Genomic DNA, 11,470 nt, shown 5'->3' with positions numbered 1-11,470 from the left:
TTCTCTTATATTCTCCCTCGCTCTATGAAGAAACTCTTAAATTCAGTTTGCCTCCCACAAGCTCACAACCCTTTCTCACCTCTACCGGCTTATTTCTTCACTTCCTCACATATACCTTTAAACTTTTCCATTACAGTGATACAGTACCCTGCAGAGTTGTATCTGATATACGACTATTGCATCTGAATATTAAAACGCTACGTGTGTGCACATGCTATTGAAACCTATCGAGCCAGGTGAGATCTATCCTCTGAGACAATCCTGGATAGAATGTGTGGAATTTCCAAAAAAACCCATCTTCCCCCTGCAATGAGTACAGAGATGATTTGCACTCATGCAGCCCCAGCCTTATATCACCGGGAAGAAGTCTTCACTTCACTTCACTGTGCCCCAGGAGTTAAAGTTACATGATGAATGACAGGGCAATCAGATCGACTTTCCAAATGCAGCGAGACACTGCCGCCCTTGAGACAACGATGGAGGAAGAATTGTTTCACAGCCAGGCCAAAAGGACATCCAGATAAAGCCGAAGCGGATATGGAGTGTGAAACGTAACAATAGATAACAACTGATACAATACGGGGTTTTTTTTTTTAAGTGATCGTGCTTTATCTCCTCGGAGTAAATTGGTCTTCATAACCTAATTATCCCTGAGAAGAATATGAAGAAGAGTGAGGGGGGGAGGGTGTATGGGGGGGTGGGTTGGGGTGACGGGGTTAGAGGGGATCGGGGTGTCACTGCTCCGCTGAGCCTTCATTGAGCGTTTGATGGATGCTCTGTAACCAATGGAGATAGAGTGCCCCCATAGCCGGGGCGAGCACACAATCTTCTCAGCAGATTAACTCCCATTGATTTATAGAGATTTACCTCAGGAAAGAAAACAGCTGGCAAAAGGACAAATACCAGAACTGGCAAGGCATAAATTCAAGAGGAGAAGAGGCAGCTAATTTGTTAAAAAGATGATTCGTATCACCGTAAAAGCAGACAGGGGATAGAATTACTGAGCAGTTCAAGACATTAAAACAAGCGGGCAATGTGATCAAGAAAACAAAGCGTTTAATAACAATCGCTCCTTTTCTGACAAATCCTTAAAGCAGAATTACGTTCTTGGTCATTTGGGGGCAGCAGAACAAGCTGGAAGTACAACATCTGACGTATTATCACCTTCTAAGAGACACATAGCAACATCAGCATTCATTCGTTTTCTGTCCAGCTGATGGATGTGAGAGCAATATTCATTCTCCTTTTAGCCCTGCGCTCCTGAGAAAAAAATATTTGGCTGTTTATCTTGCTAGATGCTCGGCTATGAAAGCTCAGCGGTAACTTTGTCTGGCTGCTGTTCGGTGCTGATAGCGTACAGGTGGTTTATCAAAGACTAACTGCCTTCCCCTGTTGCTGAATAAGCAGTTAGTCTATGGGCCTCAAAACCAAAACACGAAGCTAAAACAGGCTGAAAAGGTTCATAAAGTCACAAAGGGGGAGGAGACGCTGATTCCAGATGTATTTTTGCCACTGTAAACATTTTATTGTAATAATTTCCTCAATGTTCCATCAAAACACAGGAGTATCCTGGATAATTGTTTATGACCATCAGTTTTAACCATTTCAACTTTTTAAAAATGTTTTTTTGGAATGGCAGATTGCTCTAAATACTCTAAATATCCATTGTCCTCAGCAGTTGGTATGGAGAAGAAGCCAATCAAAGGTGTAAATTAATGTGGTAGGAAATTCAAGACACCTTTTTTGTTTCAGATGGGAATAAAACATGACACCTTAGTTGCCGAATTCATCCAAAATTTAAACACAATTTATCCAAAAAGGGTTCAACTAGTCTGTGGATTAATTATCTACACAGTGTAAACTTTAGCTTCCACACACTACAGTTAAATGCTCGGTAACTGTAGTATGTTCGTACACAGGTTTCAGCTTTTTCTAAAAGAATTATATATTTTGTAATGCAGTTGTTCATCTTTCATACTGATGATTCAACTGGGAATGTTTAATGTCCATCAAAGATGAAGGGAAGTTAAGGGAAACTGCAGAACTGGGTGATAATTCTCTGTGGGTTCATCATAGGAGCGACACCTGTAACATTACACATGGTCATTTGATCCATTGTTAATATAAAACATATTGCGCAGTGCAGCTTTTAACTCCTACCGATCGGATAACTGCTGTATAAAGCCAACATGTCCAAATAGGCTTTATTCTTATCATGTGTGAAATGGCCTTGCTGCTAAGTACTGATTTCACAATTTTATCTAGGACGCTAATAAACCTGCCAGAGGTTAGAGACGTCTGAGAAGACTGAATAATTCAGACTCTGAGAGGAAGCTATTAAGTATAGATTATCTGAGGAGTTGAAATCAGGTGAGTGGAGATAAAATGTTAGAATCAGACCATAGCTATTGAGGAAGAAACCTGTATTGGATTCATTTTGGACAAAAAGAATAAAGCTATGTTTTGTTCAGTCATATCATCTTTCCCGTCCCACACACACACACACACACACACACACTCACAGAGAGAAAGAGAGAACATGTTCCTATTGCTTCTCCTCCGCTTCCCACTATTAACACCACTCCATTAAATTGAAATATCAGATGTAGCCCTAATATGAACACAGCTCCCATGACATCAGCTCCATGTTTTGGCCAAAAAGGCCTGAATCTTTGGCACAAAAACATCCACCCAGCATGTGTCTTATTTTTGTAGGCTTAAAGGCAAAAGTGGAGGTTCAGTAACTAATTACATTTACTCATGTTACTGTAAACGATCAGCTTATCAGGCTTAAAATTGTGCTTCAAAGACTTTGAATCGCAGTATTTCCTTTTTATATAAATTTCCCTACATTTTAAACTGCATCTATCACATCCATAAATGTTGTCAATTCTTCATGAACATCAGAAATTAAGAAAAATGTGCTTTTTTGTGCACTGTATTTCACATATTCTCAACTCCGATTTAAAAAATCTCCCTTTTCAAGAGAAAGATGACGCCCAACATTGATATATTCCTAAAAATATCACCTCTATTTTTACTACTACTTAAATTAAAAATGCAAAAAGCCACTCTAGTAGGACACTGTAGTGCTGTTAAAACCATCATCCATCCACAGAAGTGGTTTTGTCTGGTGACTGGCTGATTCAAAAGCAAACCCCCCCCCCAGACATGTCAAGACAAGTCAAGGCAAGTTCTGTCATGTTACGTCGTCACTTCAAAGTCCCTCAGGTTTTAAAATAGCAGTAGATTCTGCTAATTAAAGGATAGGTTTTTCATTTCTGCTCTAAAACAATAGTCAGGTGCCCATGTTTTTCTTGCGTCAATCGTTCCTCCTGTTCATACTTAGAAGTTAGAGAATGTTTATTTGAAGATAATATAGGGTTTCAACCACCCAAATTAGTCAAATAAAGTTAATATATCTCAAAGTTACAGTCTTTTTAGTGCCAAATTCCCTCTTTTTCTGAAGCTGATCAGGAAAACACCGTCCAGGGAAACACAAAGAGGGATTTTTTCTACTTAAAAGACTGTAACTGTGGCAGATATCCACTTGATTTGATTAACTCAGCTGCCTGAAGCCTCATATTATCATTGAAACTGCATTATGAAAGGATCTTCTAAAGGCCAGTATGAACAGGAGGAATGATTACAGCAAGAAAAACATGTTTCAACATTCACACGGACACCTGACTGTTGTTTTCAGACTGACTTGAAAAATTGTGAGCCTATCCTTTAACCTTGAGGGGGGAAAGGCTGCTTCACACAATACTACACATCTGTCCATCCTTTAGTTTTAGACTGTGTTATGACCCAGAGCCTCTGATCAGAAGACCGGAGGGACCTATAAGCGTTCAATATTTGTTCAGTAGCATACAGTAGTTCCCTCCTGTGGATGCACTCCTGTATTAGATGCAGCTGTAGTTGCGTTTAGGTATGCCTCTGCGGGCTTTGTGTGTAATAATGTTACACGGCTCCTGTTCGACAGATGTGCACCTCCCTCCCTCTGACTCACACACACACACACACACATACGTACAGATGTGCATCAACAGAGAAAGAGAGAGAGGTCTCCTTCCCCTCCTCCTCCTCCTCCCTCTCCCCCCCTCAGAATATCCTTCCACACCTTGTTGATGGGACCGGAACTTTCCTGTGTTTCGCCGGGGTGGGCTCCGCTTGACTCATGGGGCTGAATGAGAGGGGTCGCGACCCGTGCTATGAACTGCTTCCTGTTTCTGTTGAAGGGGTCTTCCGAGGCCTGTGGTGATCACAGGAGAGGCATCGGAGAGCAGCCGCGGCGCATCCGGTTTGAGGTGATGCTGCCACAGTAAAAAAAACATACATCAACAGTAGCTGGAACGGGAGGGATGGGAGATAGTGAAATGCTGTTATTTACTGCTACGAGGGCGACAGGGAGAAATATGTTCTCTCTTTCAGATTAGGAAGACAAAGAAGAAGAGAGATACTGTAGTGCTAGCCTGGGGAGCTCACACAGCATGATTTTTTTTTACTGTGGTTCCCAACCTTTTTGCCTTGCTACTTCTTAAAGGAGAATTCTGGTTTATCTGAACTTCAGTTTTGATCTTGAGTCAGCAGTTTATCCAGATTATATAATCACTTTATGGGACTTTATTTTGAGGTTAAACCAAAAGTAAATGCACCCGAAATGATGGTAAAAATCATACTGGACAGGAAAACTGTGTGAACACAACTATGGCAAGTACAGTAGGTCAAAGTTTGGGTTAATAATTTTGCCATTTACCTTTGTTTTCTATTCCAAATAAGTTTGGATTAGGTTTCTTTCAGATCATGTGACCTCTCGTCTTTTTGCCCCCATCAGACCTTCCAGTGATATGACTGCATTCTCAAATTTCAGCAATGAACTTGGCGTGTACAATATCATTACTGGTGGACAAATGATGGCCAAAACTATGAAGACCCAGGTTATAAATAAACAAGGACACAGGTTTGCTTATGCTTCATGAGTCGTGAGCAGCTCAACCAAATATTCCCTCCTTAAATTTGTTTCTTTGAAAAGGTCAAATTATCCATAATTTCAAATCAGAGGACCGATGTGAGAGAATTAAGACACAATTTCTCTTTCAGATTTATCTTGAGACCCCTTCATGGCGATGAGACAATGGTTCAGATAAGGAGATTAAACATGAGCTACTTGAAAACAGACAGTCACCTGAAAAACTCATTTGAAATATAAGCCCTTTTCATTTCTTCAATATGCACAGACTGTTTCTACTCCATTCATGCTCTACACAAAGCAAGTGAACAAAAGCTATCACCTGCAAATTTATTCGACTCTCTAAACTTTATGCAAGCACACGCGATATTTGTCATGTTACTGTCTTATGAGTTGTATAATTAGGAGAAGGTGTTTTACTGGTTCCTGGAAAGTTCCACTACACCTCAGTAACCTGTCGTAAATCAACATCCATTAGCACAAAGCTCAGAAAAATAATGTCAGTGTAGGAAAAGTGTCATAAACCCTCCAAAATCACTACGTTAAAGCCAATAATCTTTAAATACACAGTCCGCATGAGGCTTATCTCTTATCTAACAAAAACTCATTGCCTTATGCGATTTGCTTCTTCTTCTCCTCTCTTGATGGCTCCTCTGACCTCCTTCTGCCCCACTGACAACTGTCATGCACTGATTTAGGATTATTTTTAAATCAGGAGCTGTCGAGGTTTGACGAGACAAGGATGGGGTATCCGTATCCCTGGAGGGCTTGTAAATCTGGACAGTTTACTACAGAGAGGGGGAGGAAATAACCCTATGCTCTCCTTGTCCAAGCCCGGCATAATCCCACCACTTCCTCTCCTCCGCTCTGCTGCCCGGGCTCACGCCGTAATGCATTTTCTGTAACTAACAGCCGTTGTTTCCCGATTGTCACGCTCCCATCCCTTTCTCTTGGAATGTGTGTATGTGTATATACTTGTGTGTGTGTGTGTATAGAAGTAGGACAGGGTGTTGGGGTTTAAAGCTCTCCGTTGGCCACAGAGCTGTGGAATCGGAAAAAAAAAAAAGGAGAGAAAGACTGGTAGTAGAAGGTCTGGAATTGCAGTTAATATTAACGCCACCCTCCTCCCACCCTCCTCCTTCCTCGCCCTGTGATGGGGCTCTGGCAGGCAGTCGGGGTGCCGCAACCTGGGGCCTCCCGCATCCGTCACGCTTGCCCCCTCTCCACTCGAAACAAGAACACATGGGTGTCAAGTCCTCTCGTGCTGGCAGTGTCCATCCCCTTTCAACAGCTTTTGCGCCGTTTAATTAGCCATGTCCCCCTATCTGCACATATAGGGGGCATGACAGGCCGAAAACACACACACGTACTCGACGCAGGATGGCACACCGAGCGAGTTTTGGCAGCAGTCGGAGGGCAATCAATTCATGCTCTCCTCTCTCAGTAACATTCTTCACAACACCTCCTGACAGGTCTGAGTCAAAGTAGCTCATGTGCTCTGCAGCACTTAGTGAGTCTGTCTAGGAGGTCAAATCCCTCAAAGGAGTGCAACAGGTTTTTGGGAGATTTGCCAGCGTAGGCCTTTAAGTGATGAGAACATCGATAATAAATTTCACCTGCCCCCCCCCTCCACCCCCTCCCTTGTTGCTTGTATTAACATTTTAGACACTTTATGGTATGTTAAGTGAAAAAGATGACTCATTGTCACAGCTTGATCAAAATGCAGAACAATACTCTTTTTAAAAAATAGAGAGAGAGTGAGAAATTGGTGTTTTAATTAACTGAAACCAGTTGATTTGACCAAGTTTCCTTCTGAAACTGTTTCAGGGGAGTAATTATAGATTTACCTGCTGTAAAGTGTTGAGCTCTTATTGGCCACCATTTTTGCTGTACCCCCTTTGGAAACAGGAGGAAGAGGTATATGATGATGATGAGAAAATGAGACAATGCTGGTAAAAATGGTTACAGCCAATGTATAGGTGTTTGGGAGGATGTTTAGCAGCGTGCATTGGTGTCTGCCAAAGTGGTTTTCTTAATATCACCACTCAGGGATGTCAAAATCAGAAGGGGGGGGGGGGGGGTTTGTTTTGTTTTACCCCGATCAGTTGGTGGAGTGCCTTATCCATCCCAGTGATTTTCAGTTGACACGGAAGCCGCGTTGATCAATAAAAATATGTCAATATCATATGTCAGTACAGCTGCATCGATCTCATCCATGCTTGGTTCCAATGTTCTGTCACAGTTTTTAATTAATATACAGTAGCTTGGTAGCTAGCTAGCTATGTAGGAGGATGATGTTGCCATTCTCAATGCCGCCTACAAAACTCTCTAACCCGGGGGAAACATCTGTCAGTGGGCACAACACCAGAGTTATATGAACCGCTTAACAAATCATAAATGTAGGTGGTGTGGTGTGGAGGTGTGGAATCAGGCTATACGTGTAGAATTTTTTATGTTATTACAGACTCCCACCAGAAGCCCCAAATTTAAACGTCCTCTTTAAATGTGTCTCTCTCTGTGACATGGGCACATTTCATTTATGATTATCCACAAAATTTGATTTAAGGAACCAACTCCTGATCCAAACATCCAACAACAGCTTGATGCCATCTAGCCAAACCAACAGGTCCTTTCATACAACAAATACAGTTATTTATGTCTTCAAATGCCGTTAAAGCTTGTTTTTTTTTTTTTACATCCATAATGTTTGTTAGCGCAGCAGTTAAACAGGCCTTTGTTGTAAATTATGATCAGTGCAGCCAAGACGAATTTCATGCGACTCAAACTCTGCAATTATATCTGTGATTACACTTATCACAAGATTAAGCTTGGCTGAGATAATACTAGTGATTGTTTATCACTAAATATAGAGTTAAACTAAAGATAAATAAAGATAAAAACACCAGAGTCATTGATCTGATAATGATTGATGATTATAGCGCACACATTTTCCTCTCCACAAATCTTGACGTATTCCTTTCATCATGGCATTAAAAGAAACAACAACAAATGTGGCAGGAGTGAAAGATAACCTCTATACTTCAAAGCCGTCTGGAGTCCTGCCTCAGAGCGCTCTGAACTCTAATAATCTGCTCACCCCTGCCGCACAGGAGGTGAGGCTCTCTTGTATGAACTGTGTGTTTTCACTAAAATAGATCTTGGTCGGGCAGGCTGACCTCCCGAGGAGGGGGGATCAGCGCAGGTCCTCCGCAGGTTGTCGCAGGGAACCAGAGCACCGCGGCCAGAGCTGAAGGGTAAAGGTTGAAGGGTGTGTGAGGTAGCCTATGACCTCCCGATTTGGCTCAGGCGTAACAGCCGAGCTCTCGGGGGTGGGTGGGGGGGGGGAACCCCTGCATGACCCGGCTCACCCTGCGTGCAGGCCACGTCCAGCGCCTCATCGCCACCACCGCACCGCCTGCACAAAGATGGAGGAAGAAAAAGAGACAGAGAACATAAAGAGGGGAGTGCGGAGGCAGATTTTAATGGGAGACAAAGGTTCGGTGATGTGAGCACACTGGGACTAATTCCGCTTTAGTTCAAGTCTAGGTTAAATGCGTTGGGAATGAGTCAATGCTGGCCGCAGAGAGTGTGACTAACAGAGCGGGTCAGTAACAGGGAGCCCTTTTCTGGCTGCTTTCAGACCAAAAACAGGCTGAGAGGAGAGCAAGCGAGGCCTCTTTGTGCAGAGCGAAACAGATGAGATGAATCCATCATCAGCTCGATATTCTCTCTCTACCCTTGACGGTAACAAAGAGTACTTTAAGGGAAAAGGAGGGGGGTGAAACTAAGTGCAGCGTGGGATTGTGGAATAAACAGAAGAGACCTGACTTTAAAGTTGTCATCAGCAGTCACGCCAGACCTCTGAAATGTTTATTTCAAACATCCAGGTGGCTGGTCAAATTCGATTGTTGTCCTTTTCCACAGACGTTTAGTGCCAGCAATAAAACCTCTTTGTAAAAAGTGAGAAAATGGACACAAAACAATTCACACAAAGCAGTTATTTGCTAAAAAAAAAAAAAAAAAAAGTTGGAAAAAACAACACTTTAAAACCAAGGCCATTGTTTCTCAGATGAGATTTATTCATGTTTCCTCTCCAATAATGATTCTGCAAAGATAAATGATCCCAGGTAGCATTTAACCCTCCATCCAATCATGTACATTTATCATATTTAAACTATTTTAAATGCAAAAATTGTAAACTTGCTTGATTGATAGTCTCAATTAGGGGTGAGGTACTGATTGAAATGTGTCTGTCAAGTATCAGTATGCAAGTTTACTATATGGTTGCTTATCTTAAAGGAATAGTTTGACTTTTTGGGGAATATTCTATTAGCTTATTTACTTCTTTCCCAAGAGTTAGATGAGGAAGATCGATGCACTCTCATGTTTGTATGGTAAGTATTAGCATAAGACTAGAAACAGGGGGGGGAAAGCTAGCCTGGCTCTGCCTAAAGGTAAGAAACTGAAATCTACCAGCACCTCTAAAGTTCACTAATTAACAGTAATGTCTAATTTGTTTGCTTACTGAAGTGTACAAATGACGATTCGATGTTTTGTTGGGTGGGCAGGAGCACTTGCCAGTTAAATAGTAGGAAATTTCGGCTCCCTGCTAAGCTAAGCTAACCTCCTGCTGACTTCAGCTACATATTATACACATATATATAGTATATATACAACCATACAGAGTGATATCATTTTATCTGTTAACAAAAAAAGCAAATAAGTGCATTTTCTAAAATGTCAAACTACTCCTTAAAGACGACTTTTGTCAATTAACTGACTGTTTGATCTATAAAATGTTAAAAAATGCTGATAAATGCTCATCACAAATTCTAAGAGGTATTGTAATGTCTTTAAATTACTTGTTTTAACATTTCAAAACCCCAATTATGACTTAAATACAATTCACAGAGATATACAAAAGCAGAAAATCCTTAGAAATCATTTAAATGGTTAATCAGATATTAAAAAATTGTTGTCAGTTAATTTCTGTGGATTGTGAATCTTGATTTAGCATAAAGACTTAAAACAAGATTTGACATATTGTTAAATGAATAAAAAAAGGAATCTGTAGAATTTATTCCCCCAAAACTCAAGTATTGAAAAAAGTGTCCTTTTTTATTGTAACTGTACTTAATCTAATTATATTGGCAAGGGAGCTGAAAATGTTGAATGACCCAGCCTTTGTCTCAAAGGAGACATCCTCCATCTTTCAGATACACACAGACACGCTTGTAGAGATCACCTCCTCTCAAGGACAATGCAACAGATAAGCAGCCAGTCCCTCATTATCACTCTCAGGCCCAAACAGTGGCGCGTCGCTTGGCTCAGCTTCCTCTCCGGTGAAGCCAACATTTGTTGCTGCCTGCTACTGTCCCCTGATCCTCAGCCGCTGGCACCCTTGACCAATTGTTGTTTACTCATTCAGGGCAATGAGGCTTGATGAGGACTAGACCACTGCAGGGAAGAAGAGGAGGAGGAGGAGGAGGAGGAGGAGGAGAGAAGTGGTCAATATATGTTAATGAACATCTCTCCCTCTTTCTCTCTCTTTTTGTCTCTGCAGAGATGATGCCGATAGAGAGAATGAATGAGTGTACTATAGAGGTCGTGCTTGGAGCCCATTTGGTTTTCATGCATGTGGGTGTAGTCATATGCTGTCATTAGTTAATTGCAGTATGTGTGTTCATGGAGGCGTTGTGAGGAGAGGTGGGGATGAAGTACAAGTGATGACAAAATGCATCCTGGCCTAACACCTCAGTGTTTGTGCGATTTGGAGACCTAGAGGGACAGAGGCGTTAACAGAGGAAAGGCAGGTGCTAGGTTCTCTGTTTGTGTGTGTGTGTGTGTGTGTGTGCGTTCAGCCACAAAGGAATAAATCCTGCCTACTAAACACCAAAAAGAATTACAAGACCCGTTGTTGTTGTTTTGTTGTTGTATTCCAAATCGAATTTATTCAATTTACCGTCAGTTTTTAAATTGCTAGAAAAGCAGATAAACAGCAGCGCGGCTCGTTCCGAGATAAGAAAAACAAACCAATACAGGTGCAAACATGTTGCACATTTCCTTGTATGTGTTATATGTGGTGCAACAAATTACATTTAACCACACAGTGCAACAAAATGCATTTCATATTTATTCTTCATTTCTGGTAGCCATGCATATATTATCTTCAAAAAAATCATCTAGTAATCGGTTGCTGGTGCCACTTTCTCATGAAGCACCAGTTATAAAAGGTTTATATGTTGTATTTTCTGGCTTTATTGATGGTTAATGAATAATTTATTAATGATAACAACTTCTATGTTGCCAGGTTGCTGAATTACTGTCTTACATTCAAGTAAGTCATTAAGTCTGCAGTTATAAATGTTAATAAAGGCTCACAAACCAGTTTTGCAGTTACATGTTAGTTTCTCACTTTCTAGTAAGCATCCAGAAACAGTCGTGTGTTTTTCACAAGGATCCATCACATCTGCAGTTGTAAATGTGAAAAAGTAGTAA

At 41.3% G+C, this 11,470-nt stretch overlaps 1 long non-coding RNA gene across 1 annotated transcript; it reads right to left on the bottom strand.

The window, feature by feature from the left end:
* Nucleotides 1–1,034: 1,034 nt before the first annotated feature.
* Nucleotides 1,035–6,602, bottom strand: LOC122974814. Its single transcript, XR_006400446.1, has 2 exons — nucleotides 4,124–6,602; nucleotides 1,035–2,085 (listed from the first exon to the last, which is right to left on the bottom strand). It is a non-coding gene; the product is annotated as an uncharacterized LOC122974814 (long non-coding RNA).
* Between the last annotated feature and the right edge of the window lie 4,868 nt (nucleotides 6,603–11,470).

Source organism: Thunnus albacares, chromosome 23 (genome assembly GCF_914725855.1).
Source record: "Thunnus albacares chromosome 23, fThuAlb1.1, whole genome shotgun sequence".
NCBI classification, from domain to species: domain Eukaryota; kingdom Metazoa; phylum Chordata; class Actinopteri; order Scombriformes; family Scombridae; genus Thunnus; species Thunnus albacares.
Note: the sequence above shows the minus strand (reverse complement) of the source record. Positions and strands in the feature narration are given on the sequence as shown.